The 22420-nt window shown below is 43.5% G+C and overlaps 1 non-coding gene across 1 annotated transcript; it reads right to left on the bottom strand.

Moving 5' to 3' along the window:
- Positions 1-5136: 5136 nt before the first annotated feature.
- On the bottom strand, positions 5137-5208 carry trnav-uac. The gene has a single exon. It is a non-coding gene; the product is annotated as a tRNA-Val (tRNA).
- Positions 5209-22420: the final 17212 nt, after the last annotated feature.

Raw genomic sequence — 22420 nt, forward strand, 5'->3', positions numbered from 1 at the left:
TCCACTCCAAGGGGGAATGGAAAGATATCTCCAGGGTCTGATTCATGCTGATCTTTGCTCTGATAAGAGGTGCCATCAAAAGGTCATTGCCCATCCGCTGAAGTGCCTTGCAATTCTCTTGTTTTCAAGGAACACAATGTCAGGATGTTACCTGCAGAGCACCAGTGTCACGGAACCACTGCAGGCTCCAGCGGGCACATGGCAATGACAGGCTATCAGTCACTCAGTGAGCAGTTGTCAGTTGAGGGAGGAAGAGACACAGCAGGACAAAGCAGTCATTTGGCAATTAAGATTTTAAGTGTACAAACAGCCACACCAAACGCCCAAAGTCCTTAAATCCCACAGGACATCAACTATGCTAAGCTGTTGTGACTGGCAATGTGACTGTTCTGTACATGAAAGCGACCTGGAGGCAAAAAATGCAGTAAGTGTAGCAAAGACTTATTGCTAAGGTAAATTGGTAATCAATGGATATTCGAGAAAAGCTCCATCCAAATGGTGGCTGAAAAATTCCAATCTGCAAATTTTTCTCAACATTTTGCTCAGGAAACAGCCACCTCTGGATGCAACGGCACTGTGTTTAGCCAGGTTCAGATACCACTAGGCATTGTGTATTTATTTTTGGAGTCCTGTAACGCATTGGTTAGAGCACTCGCCTCGCAAGCGAGTGGATGCAGGGTTCAATTCTTGGGCAGGATGAAACCTTAGGCAAGTTTCCTTATTCCACACACCTATGTTTATCTAGCAGTAAGTAGGAACCCGGGTGTTAGTCAATTGGTGGATCGCTTTCCAAGGGTAATAATAATAAAACTTGCATTTGATAATAGCGCTTTTCACATCAGGAGAACATCCCAAAGCACTGTACAGTCGAGGGTTTATACCCAAGCTGGGGTTGGGGTGAGGGCCGGCGTAGGGGGAGAATGAGAGGGGAAAAGATGTCCAAAAGCTCAGTCAAAAAGGAAGGTCTTGAGGTAGACCTTGAAGGAAATGAGGGAAGGGGTGAGTCAAAGGGACTCAGACACATAAGTGTGGGGGCATATACTATGAAAGCCCGATCACCAATGGCGGGGAAAGTATAGTGGGGGATGTGAAGCAAGGTGTCAGTGGCCATGTGGCTCAGTGTGGTCACAGTTGTCAGCCTGGCTCAATTGGGAGCACTCTTGCTTCTGAGTAAGAAGGTTGTGGGTTCAAGCCCCATGTTGGGGCTTTGAACTTAAAGTCAAAGCGGATGCTCTGTGCAATGTTGGTTGCTTGGGTGAGATGTTTGCCCTTTTGGGTGAGATGTTAAACCGAGGTACCATCTACCTGTTTGAGTGCATGTTAAAGATCTCATGGTGCTATTCAAAATGAGTTTCACCTTGCCAACAATCCTCCAGATCAAATTGATCATTCGCTTTGTGGCTGTTGGTGGGACATTGTTGTGTGTCAATTGGCTGCTGCATTCGCCTACAAAATACACAGTCACTACATTCTACAGTAACAAATCATGAACATAGCCAACGTGTGAAGATGAGATGATTTGAAGTTGTGATGATGTGCTATATGAAATGCGAGGATTACTATTATAATTTATAATTATTATTATTGCTTCCGCTTGCAGTACCTGCAGTGACCCACAGCAGAGCACTGGTGAAGTGTCACTTCTTCAAGAATGTGTAAAGGTCTCTCCAAATTTGTCATCTTGAAGTAAGGAAGTGATCAATATCCTGTTACAGACGCTCTGCGTGTGTGTTATCTTTAACTGGGAAGCATTAGTTGTCAGCCTGGCTCACTTGGTAGCAAGTTTGCCTCTGGGTCAAAAGGTTGTAGGTTCAAACCTCACAATAGGACTTTGAGCTCTGAGTTCATAATCTAGGACCAGTTGATATTGCCAGGAGAGATCTCCATTTTTAGAGGTTCTGTCCCCCATCTGCCTGTTTAGGTTGACATAAAAGATCCAATAATAAATAATAATAATCCTTGCATTTGATACAGCATCTTATCATGTCTTCTAGATGCCTCAAAGCGCTTCACAGAATTGACTTGTATATTTACAGAATTATAAAGTGAATTGACTCTATATTTTGTGGGCAAAACGCGGCAGCCAATTGCACACAGCAGTGTCCCACAAACAGTCGTGGATTGAGCAACCAATTTTTTTTTAAGGAAGGAATTATTACCCCCAGAAAACCAATCTGCCAATTGACTCCCAGGTTCCTACTTACTGTTAGGTAAACAGAGGCGTGTGGAGTAAGGAAACTTGCCTAACGTTTCACCCTGCTGGGAATTGAACCCAGGTCTCCCGCTTGAGAGGTGAGTGCTCTAACTACTGAGCTACAGGACTCCACTTCAATGACACAATTTGGAAAGAGAAGGGAGTTTCTGACTGGTGTCCTGGCTATCAATATCACAGATATGTTCACTTCATAGTTGTTGGCTGTTGATGGGACCTTGCTATGCACAAATATTTGCCACAAATAATAATAATAATCCTTGCATTTGATATAGCACCTTATGAGATTGTTGAGATGTCTCAAAATGTCTCATAGGATTTACTATAAAGCGCAGTGAGTATGTCTTTTGGAGTTACTTCACAGCAATTGTGGATGAAGTGCTTTGAAATAGGCACTATGTGAAATGCCAGATAACAGGGCAGAGAAGGCAGTTATAACAATGAGTTGTCAGGGCTCAGTATCTCAGATGCCACGTTATCATGAACAAAAACAACAACAAGATTACATTTGTATAGCGCCTTTCACGTCGGGAGGAATCCCAAGATACTGATGAAATGGGAATAGAGACAATTTGACAATCTGTCAGGTCATCTCTAACACATCTCACAGTGCATGTGGGAAAGAAGCTGCTCACACTCGTTTTCAAATCCCTTCATGCTCTGGCATCTCCCTCCATCTCCAACCTGCTCATCCCCAACCCACAACCCACTGCCTCCACTCCACTGGCTCCAGCCTCCTGTATGTCCCTCGTGCCCTCTGTTCCACTACGCCCTGAAAATCTGGAACACTCTTCCTCTATTCCTCCGACTTGCCCCTTCCTTCCCCATCTTCAGGTCGAGCCTGAAGACCTTCCTATTTGACCATGGCTACGGTCACCTCCCACCCCTCCCCCCCAGCTCGGAGTTGTGCTCCACCATTGTCAAGAGCTCTGGGAAGTTACCCTGCGTGAGGGGTGCTAGATAAATGCAAGTTGTTGTTGCTGCTGCTCCCATATAGCACCCACGTGCAGCTTGAGGCAAGTGCTAAGATGCTGAGCTTGTGCCCTGCTCCCTCTTCCCTACTCTGCGTTCATAGCTCATGCAGGGGATTTTTTTAATTCCCTCTACAGCACTCAAATGTAATTTGTATCATTCTATGAAAGAGCAGCAAAGCTGAAATTTCCATGCGTATGAGAACTCTCAGCGGTTTGGGTGCAGATACTCTTAAGCACGGTGATGGGGTTTTAAGTGTGTCAGGGTGAGCAAAGACATATGCATATATGCATAAAATAATAATCCTTGCAATCAATATACTGCCTTATCGTGTCGCCGAGACATTTCAAAGCAATTCACAGGATATACAGTAAAGTGATGCTTATTTGTGAGGGTGAGTGTGGCAGCTGTTTTTGCACACAGCCATATCAGACACACAGCCATGGAATGAGTGACCAATTTTATTTGGGCAATTATTGGCTTTGACACCAGGAAAAACTCCCTCTGCATTTCAGGTAGTGCCACAGTATCTTTAAAGTCCACCTGTACAGCTAGACGGGATCTCGGTTTAACATCTCATATATATATATATATATATATATACAGTGTGTATATATAATGAAAAAAGAGGCAGAAACAATTAAAAATAAGTGAAAGATTTGAAAAAAAATGAATGCAAGATTTTATAAGATTCTGAACGCTGATTTGGAACTGGAGAATTTTAACCAACATTCAGCACAAATTGCAAGACAAACAGAGGGTTTAAAATGAACACAAACAGTGTGATGAAGCCTTGCTAGGACACTGTGGCCTTGAATTGGCCACTGATCCACAAGACAGAAGCATCTGGTTGTTCCCCCGCCTGTAGTTATGTGTCTACAAGACATGTCACCATTATCATGTACCATTACAATTCCCCCGCAAGGCTGCCAGTCACAAACATTTAATATTTTGTTTGGTTCGCCGGGTGTCTGACACATGCAGAAACCCATTATCTTGCTCAAGAGTTCCCAAACCAGACAGAGAGTTCTCCAAATAATAATAATAATACTTGCATTTGTTATAGCGCTTTTCACATCTTCTAAACAACAACAACAACTTGGATTTATGCTGGACGGCATCTCAGAGTGCTTGGTGCTCGTCCAGGATGAGGTCGTGGATGGTGAGGGCTTCATTTGCGAGGGAACGGACATTTTGGAAGGAAATACGGGTGGGTTTGCTGGAGGGAGGAGAGGGAGGAAAGAGTGATGCAGAGAGAATTTTTGGGTGTACAGGAGAGATGATTGTGGAGTGTGGTGTGAGTGGAGTTGGGGAGGGTACGTATGAGGGAAGGCAAAGTTGGGTTTGCCTTAAGGAGGCGGTTTGAGCAGAGGGAATGAATGATGGGACACGTGGGGTTGCTGCTCTGGGCCAGCCAGTGCCGGGAGCCACGATGGGCCCGGCGGAGGGTGCCCAAGCTGGATCAGAGGGAAGTGGTGATGGGGTCGAGGAGAGAGAGAAGGCGGGGAGAGTGGTGGGAGGGAAGGACAGAGGGGGAGTAGCGGATAGAGGGGGGTGGGAGGAGAGACATTTAGAGTGGAGGGAGAGGCTAAGTGTGACGTCACGCCGACGTCCCTTTGTGAATCAGCGCCGCCCCGACACTTACCTCCCCCCGCGCTTCCTGACTCTGCTCCCAGATTGATCGGCTCCTCACCCGGCTGGGCTTTATACCCGCAGCTAGGCCTCAGCTCCGCCCCGCGCTCACCTGACTCCGTTCCCGATACGTCTCAAAGCACTTCATAGAATACGCTGTAAAGTGAATTGACTGTATATTTGTGGGCGAAACGCGGCAGCCAATTGGGCACAGCAGTGTCCCACGAACAGTTGTGGATTGAAGATGACCAAATTATTATATTATTTTTCTTGAGGGATTATTATCAGGTGTGTGGAGTAAGGAAAGTTGCCCCAAGGTTTCGCCCTGCCGGGAATTGAACCCAGGTCTCTCGCTTGTAAGGCGAGTGCTCTAACCACTGAGCTGCAGGACTCCAATGTATGTATATCACCTACACTTGGAAATTGTCCTGTGTCTGGAATGGAATGTGCACTCTCTCCCAAGAGAGACATACCCTGCTCACTGAATTAGGCGCAGATTGGTGAGAGCAAAGGCTTGAGTTGGGGTACTGCTGGAGTTCATACAGCTAAAACAACATAGCTTGCCATTGAGAGCACTGTCTAGCAAGGTTCTCTGCTTATCTATCTAGGACCGCCCTACCCGTGAGGGTTTTGGTTAGGAGCTGAGTAGGAGGAATCCCTTCCCCAGTCTGCCTTCCATGTACTGCCATTGAGCCAGGCTGGCTAGTCTGTCATCAGCAGTGCCATGGAGTACTATGAACGTCCCTGGCTCAGCAGGAATCTGATGACTTAAACCCACAGAGAATTGACTCGATTCTATGCTATTGCCATGGAGACCCACATACCTTCCCACACCCCACTGTGCCAGGAGGATATCAGGATTTTAAATGTTTAAGAGGAATCATCAAGTTATGAACTCGGCAACATTTACCACCAGCCTCGGATCCAACAAAGGAAGCACTGTGACCAGATTCCTTTGCGAAAGGACATGAGGCACTTCGCATGGCTTTACTGTACACCACACATTCCAGCTCAGCGTTGTTAGACTGTCCAAGAGCTCTGGTGGTTTTCGAGTCACTTTCAAATTTCTAGAGTTTAACAAAGCATCCAATTTTCCTGTAGACACTAATTCAGATGTTTTGAGGTTTAACAAATTCCTTTCCAAATCCGGCTATTTGTGGGTTTAACTCGGACTCTCAGTTAACGATTTTTTGTGTGATGATCACATTGAGCTCAGTGCAGGAAGCCTTTAAATATAACCATTTAAGCATCAAATGCAAGGATTATTATCTGGAAAACTTGCAATGTGCGTTCCCTTTCTATGTTTGGTTAACTGGTCCTGCGATCATTATATAATATAATAATAATAATCCTTGCATTTGATATAGCGCTTTTCACATCATCTCGATGTCTCAAAGCGCTTCACAGAATAGACTGTAAAGTGAATTGACCATATATCTCGAAGACGTGATAAGACTGTATATCAAATGCAAGGATTATTATTATTATTAATAATCCACCAGTTGACAAATCAAACTTACATGCAACGCTGAACTTAACCGCAACTATCATATAATTAGTACTGCAGTGAAGTTTAGGTTTCATCCAATTAACTCAGAATATTTTCCTCTTTCTAGAAATAAAGAGGAAAGGATCAGACTGTGTATTTTGTAGGAGAATATTTAACATCTCATCCGAAAGATGGCACTTCCACCAATGTAGCGCTTCCCCAGTACAGAACTGAAGCATCACCTAGTCTGCAAGCTCAAGTTCTGATTGAGGTCTTGAACCCACAACCTTCTGACCCAGAGGGGAGAGCGCAAACAACAGAGCAGAGCTGGTACTTTATCAAATAAATTCAGGGCAATGATCGTAAGGTATTTACATGAACAAGTCAAAGTCACCTTATCATTCATTCCTTATCACATTAGCTCACAACAAAGTCTTCACGTAAATCCCATAGCGTAGCAGATTTATAGTCAAAGGGAATTATTTCCGTTCTGATTGATCTAGAGGAGCAGGAAGAGACTTTGCACAATCTTTCCTAGGGAGACTCAACAGAGAAGGTAGATTCTATGTGGTTCTTTCTACTTTGGAATTTGTGTTTCCAAATTCTAGGCTGACACTCCAGGACAGTTAAAGGTTAATCTGAGGTTCAGTCTCTTGAATGAGAGTCAGGCATCCCATAATACTGGCCCAAGAGATGAATTGGTTATTTACTTCACAGATACAATATAAACACAATTTACATTTATACAGCGCTGATCACATTGGGAGGACATCCCAATGGGTCTAACAATACTGGCTTGGGAGCTGAGCTGGGGATAGGAGCCAAGGGGGGTAGGGAGGGGCTAGATAATAATAATAATAATCCTTGCATTTGATTTAGCATCCTACTACTTCGTTGAGACGTCTCAAAGCACTTCACAGAATATACTGTAAAGTGAATTGACTGCATATTTTGTGGTCGAAATGTGGCAGCTAATCGTGCACAACAGTGTCCCACAAACAGTTGTAAATTGAGTCACCAACTTATTTTTTAAAAAAAAAGAGATTCTTACCCCCGAAAAGCGATCCTGCTAATTGACTAACAATTGGGTTCCTGCTTATTGCTAGGTAAACAGGCGTATGGAGTAAGGAAACTTGCCTAAGGTTTCGTCCTGCTTGAGAATCAAACCCGGGTCCTCTGGCTTACGAGGCAAGTGCACTAACCAATACATTACAGGACTCCAAATGATGACCAAAGGCACAGTCAAATAGATAAGTCTTGAGATGGACCTTGAACGAGGGGAGGGAAAGAGCAGAAAAACTTGCTAGTATTTACACTTTGGGCTCAGTTTTGTTAGAAGGTGCTGTATAAAGGTTAAGTTCTTTCTTTCCCAGTTTCTGCTCTCAGGATAGTAGTGTCATCTCTCTATCTCTCCTAAAAGCTTAATGGTTTAACAGGATGTCCTTCATTCAGTCAGTCAGTCATATCCAATGCCCCGAACTTGCACTTTATTTTAAGGTTAAGCTACATTGCAGCTTTTTTTTATTTAGTCTATTCACAAATTGATGGCAAACCCTATTATTCTTTCAATAACGCCAAAGAAAGATGGTTTCCGCCTGTAATGGCATTTAATATTAACAATGAGACCTTACTGACATTTATAAATAGCGTCACATCTTCATATCCTTTCCAAGTTGCTCAGAATGCTATTGATATATATACAATTTCTCCAGAACATTTCATTCCGCTACTTAGATTTGCCCAGCTTGAAGCTGAAGAAATGAGCATGAAATCTGAATTTCCTATGCTGGGAATAGAGTTTTATATTTCACCATTACTCAAATATATTGTGGAATAATGAGAATATAATAAAATAAATCCAGAGGGGAGAAGGGAGCTGGTCAGATGGTCCACAATGGTCTGGTCCTGATAGTTCGGTATATTCTCCAGTTTCCTATTTCTGTTAAGACTTCTGTGGGGTTCAGAATCAATTTTATCCCAATCTTCTTGCCCTATCACCTCTCTACCTCATACCCCACTCATCTGCCCCCTTCACTCAATTAACTCAGTCAGCTTCTCGTCCCCCAACCCTTGGCCTCCACCAACCATAGCCATTACACCCCCACCTCTGGAACTCCCTGCCTCAGTCTCTCCAGCTCGCTCCATCTTTATCTATCTTCAAATCCCACCTGAAGACATATCTCTTCAACTGCGCTTTCGGGGGTGGGGGTGTTACATTGTTAGAGGTACCATTCTTCAGCTGAGACTTTAAACTGAAGTTCCGTCTGCCCGTTTAGGTGGGTGTTAAAAATCCTGTGGCACTATTCGAAAAGAGAAGGCAGTTTCTCACAGTGTCCTGACCAATAAATCCCCAAATAAAATTGGTCACCTGCTCCATGGCTGCTTGTGGGACATTGTTGTGCGCATATTGGCAGCCACATTTCACCCACAAAATACACAGTCAATCCAATTTACAGCATATCCTGTGAAGCTCAAAGCTACCAAGTGCACGTCTTATTATTATTATTATTATTGTCCTACAGAAAATGAAATAGTGGCTTTTTGCAGACAAAGCTTGTAACTTACAAGTGGAGAAACTAGTATTTGGCAAGGAAATCCTTTGTGTTATTTATTCATCTGTGTGTGAGTATCCGAATGCTCTTTCATGATGATTTTTTCCCCATAGCGAGCAGGGAAAAAGATCCAATTTTTCATGCCTACATAAATAAAAGTTGGGTTCAGAGGCATTTCAGGTCTGTTTTACAGTCAGTAAGGAATTTATCCTTACAATTGAAAATCCAATAAATGTAGAATTTAAATCCCCCAAGGATAAGACTCCTGACAGCAAGGAAAGTGATTTAGGTTATTTATCCCTGTTTTGTGTTATTTCAGCAAGAGCGAGTCCGAATATTTCCAAGGCAAAGAAAGGTCCCACTCCCTTTGCAGGATCAATCACGGGTAATAGAGTTATAAAATATTGAATATAAAACCTACGATGGAATTCTACCTCCAGAGAATATCTGACTGAATACCTCCTTCATTATTATTCTAGTACTTTCCTTGGGGAGCCAGAGAGAATCCCACGAACATACCCTCTGTCAAACAGAAACCCCAAAGAATCATTAGATCACAAGAAAGGTTTGGATAAAGAAGGCCCTTCGGGCCATTTAATGACATTGGAGTCCTGAAGCTTAGTGGGTAGAGCATTTGCCTCACAAACGAGAGGACGCAGGTTCAATTCCCGGGAAGGGGCAAGTTTCCTTACTCCACACGTCTCTGTTTACCGGTTGTTAGTCGATTGGCGGATTGCTTTCCGGGGTTAATAATCCCATATATATATTAAAAAATTGATCATTCAATCCACGACTGTTTGTGGGACTCTGCTGTGTGCAATTGGCTGCTGCGTTTTGCCCACAAAATATACAGTCAATTCACTTTCCCATTATATTATGTCAAGCGCTTTGAGACGTCTCGACGATGTGATAAGGAGATAAGATGCTATATGAAATGCAAGGATTATCATTATCCTTCCACAACAACAACAACAACACAATCTCCATTCTGGCAATTTATCAGCCTGGCTCAGTTGTTAGCGCTCTCACCTCTGAGTCAGAAGGTTGGAGGTTCAAGCCCCACGTCGAGCCTTGGAACTCATATAATCTTAAACTGATACTACAATGCAGTGCTGAGAGAAGAGCTGCATTGTTGGAGGTGCTGTGCTTTGGATGAGACGTTAAGCCAAGGTCCCGTGACCTCTTTGAGCCTCTTTGATTGTTGACCGTCCTGGTCAAGAAACCCCAAATAAAATTGGTTGTTCTCTTCAAGGCTGTTTGTGGGGCATTGCTAGCCAAACATTGCCTGTCTAGTCCATCCACAAAACAGTCACTGCAGTTTACAGTTAATCCTGTGAAGTGTTTTGGGACGTCCTCCTGATGTGAAAGGCATTACTGTTATCCTGCCATTTTGCCATTTCAGCAAGGTGGAGGATATCCGGGATGCAATTTCAGAGAGCAGGGGAAGGTGGGGGGGAGAGGAGAATGGCCGAATGCTCACCCACTGACAGTAGAGCAGATTAGGCAGGGGAAATGAATGTTCACTGAGCAGAAAGTACAGTCAAGGCAATAAAGGGGGCAAGGTGGAGGGATTTATGGAGGGAGTTCGAGAGGGACGAGGGAGTTCGGAAGGACGTCTCAAAGCGCTGTGAAACCGAGAGACTGTATTTGTAGGCAAGCGCGGCAGCATAATTGCGCACAGCAATGTCCCACAAACAGCCACGAAATGAGTGACCAATTTTAATAAACAAACAAACAAACAAACAACAAACAAATAAATGCCTTGGGACATCCCCCGATGTGAAAGGCGCTTTACAAATGTAATTTTGTTGTTGTTAAACAAATGCAAGTCATCATAACAAATTTGAAAGCACAGATTTTTTTTTACTAACATATTGGTAGCGACAGTGGAGGACGTACATATTTCCCTGAAAGTCTCCGTAACCACAGAGCGTGATTTAATCAGTGTGTGCGTAGAGTTCCTGAAATGCGATATTAAAACATTATGTTACCAGGAGCACAAGGCCCAGGCAGAGCATGGCGGCTAATATTAAACCTCACCGGGGTCTATTTTATCGGATTGTAGCTCTGCCAAAGTCACAAACCTTCTTCCCCTTCTTCGTTGATCAATGGCAACTGGCCCCGATCCAGACTGTGTACTGACACACGATTATTTACACTGTGCAGCTCACAGCAAACCTCATAAGCATCTCCAACAGGAAGCCCATGATTTTCATTTAAGATCAGTGGGAGCATTACAGCCTCCAAATCATTCATAAACCTGATTCGGAACTTCTCTTACAGCAAAGCCAGAGATCCCACAGATAAGATTAACTCCCATCCCCTTCAACCACCTCCTGTCCCCCACCACTCGCCCACCCAACATCTAATGATTCGACTGGGAAGGATAACTCACAACAGCTCTAACTAACCAATCATCAGAGCAATCATGTGCGTAGCAGGAAGGAAAAAATGGTTCACCTCTGGTGGGGGGGGGGGAGCAGTTTACCTTATCTGAGTAGGGACTTTTTTTAAAAACAGCACAAGTAAAATCAAATCAGGAACCAAACAAATTATTTATTAACCATGTTACTCACCAAAAGAGAAGAGTTTCATGGCTGTTTTGTGGGACATTCTGTGCGGGGCAAGTGAGCTGCCGTGTTTGCCTACAAATATACAGTCAGTACACTTTGCAGTGAAATCCTGTGAAGCGCTTTGAGACGTCTTCCCGACATGAAAGGCTCCATACCAAATGCAAAAATGACCAATAGTATTATTAAAAACAGTGAAGTCCTAATGTATTGCTTCTACAGAAAGCTTGCGTACAGTGGCTTGATCTCTCGAATTGAAGCATTGTGAGATGCTACTCTGTGTGAAGGCACTACGTAAATGCAAGTTTCAAAACATTCAAACCTCCAAAGTCTCAGAGTAATCCTCAGTGACATGACCCACAAATGCGTACAGTGTCCTGATCTTAAACACCTTTCCTGGCAACCTGGTCCAGTCATTCATTATCCTCCGAGTAAGGAAAAAGTTCTTGGCTTCTCACCTGAAATTGTCCTTTGCTAGTCGATATCCTTTTGTTCTACTGCATTGGTGAGTCCTAAAGTATTGTTTTGGATTTACTTCTTCAATCACATTTAAAATGTTATACACCTCTATAAGATCCCCTTTGAGTCATCTTCTCTCAAATATGAAGAGCACTGGTTTAACTAATCGTTGCTCATAGCTCTTTCCTCTAAAATGGGGGATCATCCTTGTTGTTCTCCCCTGCACTGTCTTTAGGGCCACTAATTAGAGAATGTACACTTTGACATTCTCGTATCCAATTCTCAAGACTGGGCTAACATGTCAGTCTAAGATTTCCAGTGGCGCCCTATCCCTTAATACAGAGCAGCCCTATTCTAGTGCGATCCAATATCTCAGACTGAATTACAGATGAAGCCGACAATGACCGACTTCCAGGTCATCAAGCTGTTGACATCACTTCTTGTGTTAAGGCATCATTGACGTCATCTCCCTGGGGACGTGACTCGGCAACACTTCCTGCACGTAGATATGCATTCACAGCATGCAGGAAGTGAAATCAGCCATGACCTGAAAACCCACAAGTCAAACTGCTTTGTTGTCCTGGTCAACAATCTGCTATGCGCAAGTGACTGCCACGTTTCGCCCACAAAGTATACAGTCAATTCACTTTACAATATATTCTGTGAAGCGCTTTGAGACGTCTAAGAAGACGTGAAAAGCGCTATAGCAAATGCAAGGATTCTTATTTTATTTATTTGCAATTGTGATAACCACCACGCTACGGATCTCCACAAATTATTGGCCTATTTCTCTTTTTTTGCAGGGTCTTGTACTTCGTCTCACGCTTCACAGCGTGTTAAAGCTTCACCTGATTCAAGCTAATGTAATCCCACAGGGCACGCTGCATATTGAATACCGAGTGGCTCAGTTTATTATTTTAATATTAACTCCTATATATGTGCACTGCATAGCAAGCCCAACAGAGCAAGGGAGTGCTGACACACAGGAGCAGCTCAGGAAGTCTGGGTGATGGAGGAGCCAATATTATTTTGTCTAACATCTCAACTAGATAACAGCAGCTGCATTAATTTTGCCTTCCCTCCCCAGTGAGCACTGTATGCGTCTCATGTGGCAAACAAAGAGCAGATCCTGGAATGAAGTAGGAATGATACACATGCACACAGCAGGTTTTTGGAGCTCTTTAACATTTTCCATAGATTTCACTTCATTCTGCACAGCGACCAAATTGACTTAAGTAATTCGCGTAAATCTCTGCGGTCAATGACTGCTTTCACGCTCAGTTGTTGCTCAGAATAATCTCTTACCTACAACCCATGTCACAAAATGCACCTCCCCATCCCCACCCACCCCAAGCTCGGTCGCCCATCCAATGTTCTTAAGCACTTTGAGATGTCCTCCCGATATGAAAGGTGATGTAATGCTTTATAACATCTTCGAAACGTGTCAAAGATCTTCACAGAATATACAGTAAAGTGAATTGACTTCAATTTCGTACATCGGTGTCCCACAAACAGATGTGGATTGAAGTGACCATTTTTTTTGAAGGAATTATTATCCCCAGAAAAACTATCCACCGAACGATCGACTAACAACTGGGTTCCTACTTACTGCTAGGTAAGCAAAGGTATGTGGAGTAAGGAAACTTGAATCAATAAGGTCTATCACTTGCGAGGCGAGTGCTCTAACCACTGAGCTACAGGACTCCACATCTTGTCCTTTCTCCCCCACCTCCCGTGCCCCCCCACCCCTTCTCAATGCCAGCATTCTGGAGCCAGGTTGGCTTTTTGTCTTCCGTCTCCACATTTCCTTTCAAAAGGGAACTAGATAAATATCTAAAAAAAAGGAGTAAGTGTATGGAGAAAGGGCAGGTAAATGGGATTGAAAGGATTGTTCTTCAAAGAGCCACAACAGGCACGATGGGCTGAATGGCCTTCTTCTGTGCTGCAAATTTATATGGCTTCATAGTCTCACTGAATAAAATCGTAGAAATTTACAGAAGAAAGCCATTTGCTGCATTGATTTTTCTTTTGTGTTCTTTGTACCTCCTGATATGAATATATCTGGCCACCACCCAGCTCGGTATCACTGGCAGATGTCAAAATGTGAAGGCCCATCACTTTGGCTTCCAGTTGCCTTGGAATGATGTGAACAGCAGGGGGTCTCGGGACAGGTTCCCGCAGAATTCTGCTGGTCACGGAGCCCTTTCTGTTTATCTGCTGCCTTCTGCTTCCTATTGCTAAGCCAGTTTCAATTACTTGTGACTCTTCCGCAGAACTCCTTCAAACGGCAACTTGTGTTTCAGGAGACTTCCCCCAGCTGAAGGAGACTTGTACTGTACAATTTACATTTATATGGATGGAGTTCTGTAGCTCAGTGCTTAGAGCACTCGCCTCGCAAGCGAGAGACCTGGATTCAATTCCCGACAGGGCGAAACGTTGGGAATAGATAGGTAGATAGGTAATATGAGGAATAGATGCCTGGGAGAGTATGGGGATAGGGCATTGTTTAGGCATCTGAATGGCCTCATCAATCTCCACAATATTCACTTTACAATATATTCTGTGACATCCCGAAGACATGATAAGGCGCTGTATCAAATGCAGGGATTATTATTAGTATCATATCCAATTTGCCCTCCTCGTTCCAGTGAAAGGGCTTCTCTCCAGCCTGATCGTTCCAGTCCTGGTGATGAAAGGTCACACACAAAGTGTTAACCTCTCCCTCCCTTTCTTGATGAGATGCTCAATCTCACGCTGTGCACTTACAGGCATTTTCTGTTTTTATTACAGTTTAATAGAGTGTTAACATAAACAAATCAATGGTTGACCATACAAAACACCAGGATACATTGTAAACTAGATTACTTTTCAATGGTTTAATCTTCTTTATGGAGCCAAGGAAATATGTGTTGCGTCTAACTCAGGGATGTCTAATGAAAGTTTTTAACATACCTAATAAATGTTTTGAATATCTGAGATGCCACACACCTTTAGATAAGATAGATGTCCAATGGCATGTCCAATATTATGTTACCACTTATTAAACTGCTTCTAACCTTATGACTACTGGAAATAATTAAAGTCAGCACCAGCCCTTGTTCCTCTCCCGCATGAAGCTCCCCATTCCTGACCAGAAAGGCTGAAGGTCCAACCACTGATGGACATGAATCATACTAGTGCCTGTCAAGTGGAGGGAGCAGGAGGGTTGGTAATGTTTTAGAAGGTCCCCAAGGTAGGAGGGACAAGACTATGGAGGGCTTTAAAAGTTGAGGATTGGGATCTTGAACTCAAAAGATTTCAAGAAATCAAGATTTTTGTCATCACATTCAAATGTCTCCTTGCCACACCATATCTCTGTAATTTTTATTGTTTTAGTTGATCGAAGCTAACGAGACTACTTCAAGTCCCCTGGCTGCTCCACCCTAACATCGGTGAGTGACCCTCCAGCCACCCTGCCACGCTCTCTGGTCTCAGAGTGTTTGACGCAGGTAGGTAAGAGTCGAGGCTTAGGAGCCCCAGTTGGTTACTGCTGGAGTCTTGCCAGCTAAAACCATTGAAAGCACTGTCTCGCAAGCTTTCCCGCTGTTTGTCCAGCTGGGACCACAATTCTCATGAGGTCTTTGGCTTTTAGCAATAACAGGAGCTGAGTGAGAAAAATCCATGCACCCAGTGACTGGTCTCCCCACCCTAACCATTCCAATTCCAATGAGCTAGGCTGGCTGGTCTATCATCAACAACGTCCTGGAGTACTGTGGACTCGCTTGGCTCAGGAACCAGACAATCAAGACAACCAGAGGGTTAACTTGATTCCAATATGCAAGGAGATACCTCTCATCTCTCCCACCCCACCCCAGAAAATATTTACTGTAAATTGTAATGACTGTAATGCAAACATGATAGACAATTTTGCAAACAGCAATATCCTACAAATAGCCATGAAGTGAATGACTGATTTTTAACTGGGGACATTGTTGGCCAGAAAACTGAGAGAAAGAAACTCCATTCTCTTTTCAAACAGTTTCATGGGATCTTTAACATCCACAGGAAGACGGGACCTGGGCTTAATGTCTCATCCGAAGGACAGATCATTGTTGCAAATGAGGTCTTTCAATTTGATGTCAATTACATTATATTAGGTCACATTTGCACAGGAAGCATTTTAGGATGAAATGAAACTCAGCTTATTATACTGAGAGAGGAAATCTTTCCTTTAACGAGTTCCATGTCTTTGGCTTCATCATAATAAAAGATTTCTTATTTAAAATTGGCACCACTTGTAATTTCTTCCAAACCTTTGTAAAAGAAAATTGCATTCAGGGTCTTCGGAGAATACTATGGATGCCAAGATCACTCCCTTCCTTCCTCCCCTCGTTCAAGGCCAAGCTCAAGACATACCTCTTTGACCACGCCATTGGGCACCAGGTTGCATAGTCAGGCACTTTGAGACATCCTCCTGACGTGAAGGGCGCCTTTTCAACATAAATTTGTATTGTATCGATTTTATAGGCAGTTTCTCTCAGTGTCCTGACTAACAATCCCCTAAATAAAATTGTCACTCACATCATGGCTATTTGTGGGACGTTGCTGTGTGCAAACTGGCTGCCACGTTCGCCTACAAATACAGTCACTACACTTCACAGTAAATCCTGTGACGTGCTTTGAGGCATCCAATGATATGACAAGGCACCATAAGAAATGCGAGGAGCATTATACATTAGAATACATTAGAATATACAGCACAGAAACAGGCCATTCGGCCCAATTGGTCTATGCCGGTGTTTATGCTCCACATGAGCCTCCTCCTGCCCTTCCTCAACTAAGCCTTCAAGCATAACCTTCTATTCCTTTCTCCCTCATGTACTTGTCTAGCTTTCCCTTAAACACATCTATGCATTATTATTGTTATTTTATATTCCATCCCCCGTTTATTAAAGTAACCCAGATCGATAGCTTAGACATGCACTTCGCTATTGGCAGACTGTTCTGAACGACTGATGCCAAAATAAATAGAGAATCCCAACTGACGGCACTGAATTACATCCATTTCCTGGAAATCAGAGCACTGTAGGCACAAGTTGAAGTATAATCTTCAGTCGCATTACTGAAAGAGCACGTTGCTGGAACTCACCACCAGCTGTGACACATTATATTTACTCCGCGATTGTGCAGATCCTGGTGCATTGCCTCTTTAAATGATTTCTGGCCATTGACCATTAAATGTTATTTGACAAGTGGGAATGATTTTTGATATCGACATGCGTGTGCAAGATACATCAATCCAGTGGACAGCAAACTTGCCAATTATGTTGACTGAATTTGATTCTTCTTGTGGACAGTTTTATGCATCTTTTATAGTTGTGTGTGGGGGGTGGGGGGAAGAGAGAGAGAGACAGTCTTCTGAGTCATCTCCTGGTCCCCCCTGGCACCGCACACACACAAAAAAAATCAATCAATGGTCATTCAATCCACAACTGTTTGTGGGACACTGCTGTGCGCAATTGGCTGCTGAGTATCGCCCCCCAAATATACAGTTACTACGCTTTACAATATATTCTGTGAAGCGCTTTGAGACGTCTTAGCAACGTGATAAGGCGCTATATGAAATGCTAGGAGTGTTATGACTTTCTTTTTAATGTTTTTGAGGGTTGAAGATTTTGGACGATTCTGGAAGGAGCCTGCAGAAATCCAGATTCAAAGTGAATAGCGAATTTAAGAATTTTTCCATTTGTTCAGGTTTCCATTTCCCAGATGTCACCTGTGCTTCTGCTTCGGTGAAAGGAATAAAAACGCATTTGTTAAATGTGATAAGCAGGAGGATCTACCACCAAATCCTATTACATTTATTACCCCCAAGCAGTACCCTCAATGCACACTCTAGGCAGGGTATCCAAGCCTTGGGTCTTGCCAACCTGCGCCTAATACTTTCCTGAATTGGCTAAGCAGATTGAGTCCTTCCAGGGAGAGAGTGCGCATTCCATTCCACACTTTGAGATACTACGACAGTGTGATAAGGTACTATATCAAATGCAAGGATTATCATTTACCGAAACTAAACAAATCACTGTTCAAGATCATTCCATAATGAACAAAACTTTGGAAGTGAGGGTAGTTAGAAGGAGAAAAAGCAGAGAAATAGGTTTAGAAGATCTACCATGATCTATTAAAATGGTATAAAAGGTTCAAAGGAGGTCTCCTTCTTTTCTTTTGTCCCCAAAACAGCTTTGGGTGGAGTTTGAGCGCAGTTGTCATGAGCCTCCGCATTAGAACAGGGTTTGCAAGGGTTTACAAAGAATGTACAGGGTATTTACAAAGTCCTATTACCCCCATGTTTTTTTTCTACAGTGCACTGACCAACAACTAAAATATGTGGAAGAATAATGATAATTGTAGTTAAATCAACTTAATTGTTTTCAGTACAAGTGTTTAACTGCATTTAGACATCCAGAGGTTCGGTGTGAGCGAGCAGCATTTTATAATAATAATAATTCTTGCATTTGATATAGCACCTTATCACGTCTTCGAAACGTCTCAAAGCGCTTCACAGAATATAATGTAAAGTGAATTGACTGTATATTTTGAGGGCAAAACCAGGCAGTCAATTGCGCACAACAGTGTCCCACAAACAGTCGTGGATTGAAGTGACCAATTATTTATTATTTTTTGAAGGAATTATTACCCTCGGAAAAGAGATCCGCCAATCGACTAACAACCAGGTTCCTACTTATTGCTGGGTAAACAGAGGCATGTGGAGTAAGGAAACTTGCCTAACATTTTGCCCTGCCGGGAATCAAACCCAGGTCTTTCACTTGCGAGGCAAGTGCTCTATACCACGAGTGCTCCTTACCAACCTGGCCGCTCCCTCCGTTCATCGGGCTCCAGTCTGCTCCATGTCTCCCACCCAACCATCGGTGGCCGGGTTTTCAGCCTCTCTGCCCCCACACTCTGGAACTCCATCCCATGGTCTCTTCGCACCACTTCCTCCCTCGCCTCCTTCAAGGCCGGTCTCAAGACCCTTCTGTTCGACTGTGCCTTTGGTCTCCCTCCCACCTCTCTGCCTTCCCTCACCCCTACACCACCCCTCCTCCATGCTCGGGCCCCGACACCTGTCTGTTCAGCACTTTCCCGACTTGAAAGGCGCTCTATAAATGCAATTTTGTTGTTGTTGCTAACCACTGAGCTACAGGATAATGATCCATCGCCACATTCGGTGCAATATCTTCCATAACACAGATGGAGTGAGGAGGACGTTACTGGTCTCAGACATTGTTACACATTTGAGGAGGTTGCAGAGATCGGGTGGGGCAATTCTGTGGAGGGATTTGAAAGTGAGGACAAGGATCTTAAAGTTGAGTTGCTGTTCTCAGCTTGATCACTGAAGGAAGTGGTGAGTGAAGGCCTGGCATATTCCAGCCCCAGGGAAGAAAGGAGGGGAGCAGAAGAGAAATTGGGAAAGAGGGGTAAAGAAGATGTCTCAGACAGAACCTCCTAGATCTGTATAAACATTGAAGTGGGATTTAAACGCATCAGGACAGTAGAACAAGAGGATATAGGTTTAGAGTTGCATATCCGCCCTGTCTCTGGATTCCCGAGACCCTCTGACTGGCCCCCTCCCTCACCTCTTTCACCGTCCATCTCAAGATCCTCCTCTTTTACTGTGCTTTTGGTCATCACAGGCATCCTGCTCACCTAAAGTCACCTAAAGCTCATCCCGGAAAGTATTAGGTGCAAATTTGACAACAACCAAGGCTTGGGGACAGAGGAGTTTGTGTTGAGGTACGGCTGAAGTTTAACCAGCTAAAATTGTGCAGCGTGCCATTGCAAACATTGTGTAGCAAGCTTGCCACTACTTATCCAGCTGATCACCCTACCTGTCATCTGATCTCATCCTTCCAGAAAACCCACCCTTCCATCCTCCCATCACAGCATCAAACTGATTTTGAAATGAGTCCCAGTGTCCTGGCCTCAACTACCCTTCCTGACAACCAGTTAAATATCTGCTGAGTCTGAAGGAGGCACCTCCAACGATGCAGCACTCGCCCAAGGACTGCACCGGGCTTTCAGCCTGGACTGTGAGCTCAAGTCCCAACCTGGAGCTCATCTCTATACCGTACAATGAACAAACAGGTCGCGCAGAGCGAGACAACCGGCAACACGGATCTCATTTCAGAATCCGTGCAAACATCAGGAAGACAGTGTCACCTGCTGGATTTCCAGTGTAATGCTGTGCAGTTCTTCAGCCTCGTTTGCACAGCCTTGTTGAACAAGCAGCAGGGCAGCAATGCAACAACAACTTGCATTTACACAGCGTCCTTCACGCGAGTTGAGTCTCGGAGCAATATGGACAAGAAACACCATTTATACGTCCTGCTCCTAACGGTAATTGCTCATCACAGCAGTCAGGGGCGGTTAATAAAAGAAAGGTCATTTTCAGAGTTCAAGCGTGTGCACAGACACACATTAAGTGTAATTTGTATAAAGTTTCTCAAGAGAGAGACGTGTGGACAGAAATGTCCCACAAACAGCCATGAAGTGAGCGACCAGTTTTACTAGGGAGATTGTTGTCCCAGATGCCAAGGAAAAAATTCCTCCTCTTTTGAAATAGTCTTATATTGCATTCTTAAAGTACACCAGAACCACACAGAACCGCAGTTTATAATATAATAATAATAATAATCCTTCCATTTGATATAGCGCTTTTCACGTCTTCTCGACGGCTCAAAGTACTTCACAGAATAGACTGCAAAGTGAATTGACTGTATAACATCGCAGCAGAAGGATAGCGCCTGCAACGATGCAGAAGACACCCACATTGCATTGGAGCATCAGCCTAGACTGTCTGATAAGCTTCCTGCTGTGTATCCAGCTGCGGATTCCTCCACCACCACTGGTTAGGAGCTAAGTGGGAAGAAACCCTGTCATCCACTTGGCTCACGCCCGGTGATAATTTTAGCTTCGACCTGGTGAACGAGTGATAAAAGTAAACGGTGCTTGAAGCTCCATTTCAAAATAAAGCAAGCTATTAAGCTTTTCTCAAATTGCACTCAGTCGATTTGAAAACAATGCTTTTCTAATGGCTTGGCAATAAATCCCGCGTCTGAAATAAATTGCATTAGTGCTTTAAGAAGGAATATCCTTTCGATTCTAACGGCCTTAGTTGTTAAGACCCTATTAACTAATACTTTGTTCTTAAACATGGCAGATAGTTGCCATCAACATTTTGTTTTCATAAACTCATCTTTCGTATCGTTTTATTAGAATCTAACCCTCACATTGCATTTTTATTTGAAATGTCTTTGCTTAAGAAGAATGCATCGCTTCATTTCATTAATTTATAATAATAATCCTTTGATGCAGCACAGCGCCTTTCACGTCAGGAGCACGTCCCAATCGCTTCACGGGATATGTTGAAAGTGCGTGGCTGTGTATTTTGTGGGTGATATGATTATGTAAGCAACAAAGTGGTCTTTCAAACCTGTCACGGACATTAAACCAATGACCACTGGGTGGCAGCAAGTCCCTGGGAGTACTGCTACCTAGTTGATAAAAAATAAAATAATAATATAATAATAATCCTTGCATTTGATATAGCGCTTTATCACACTTTCGAGACGTCTCTAAGCCCTTCACAGAATATACTGTAAAGTGAATTGACTGTATATTTTGTGGGTGAAACGCAGAGGCCAATTGCGAACAGCAGCGTCCCACAAACAGTCGTGGATTGAGTGACCACATTAACATTTTTATTTATTTAGTTTTCAAGGGATTATTACCCTGTGAAGGGCAAGAAAAGTTATTATCATTAATTATAATTTGAATCCAAGTTTTCGAAGCAAATTTGTTACTTTAGATTAGAAACTGGGCCCCGCAGATGACTACACTCGTCAAGACACAGTGATTGCAGATTGTGAAGAGGGACCTCAGCAATGACTCAAGTGTATTGTGGTCAGAAAATGATGAGAGGGGCAGCCTGAAACTCTGCCCAGAATGGTTGGATAAGAGGCAGGATTACACAATGTAAAATTGCTGTCTTTCACACCACAGATTACTTGTGGGACATTGCTGGCGCAAATGACTGCTGCATTTACCAACAGGAATAGTCATCACACACTGCGTAGAAATTACTGAAGCACTTTATAATAATAATCATCCTTGCATTCGATATCGTGCCTTATCATGTCTTCAAGATAAAAATAATAATAATCCTTGCATTTTGCATGTCTCGAAACCCTTCACGGAATAAACTAAAGTAAATTGACTGTATATTTTGTGGGCGAAACGCAGCAGCCAATTGCCCAAGGCAGTGCCTCACAAACAGTTTGGGATTGAGTGACCAGATTTTTTTTGAAGGAATTATTACCCCCTGGAAAGCGATCCGCTAATCGACTAACAAACGCGTTCCTACTTACCGCTGGATAAATAGGCGGGTGGAGTAAGGAAAAGTGCCAGCGACAACAACAACTTGCATTTGCATGGCACCCTTCATGAGGGTCGCATCTCAGAGCACTTAACAGCGCTGTGGCTTGATGGCAAGCTG

The sequence above is a fragment of the Callorhinchus milii genome, unplaced genomic scaffold, assembly GCF_018977255.1.
Source record: "Callorhinchus milii isolate IMCB2004 unplaced genomic scaffold, IMCB_Cmil_1.0 Scaffold4, whole genome shotgun sequence".
Lineage (NCBI taxonomy): Eukaryota > Metazoa > Chordata > Chondrichthyes > Chimaeriformes > Callorhinchidae > Callorhinchus > Callorhinchus milii.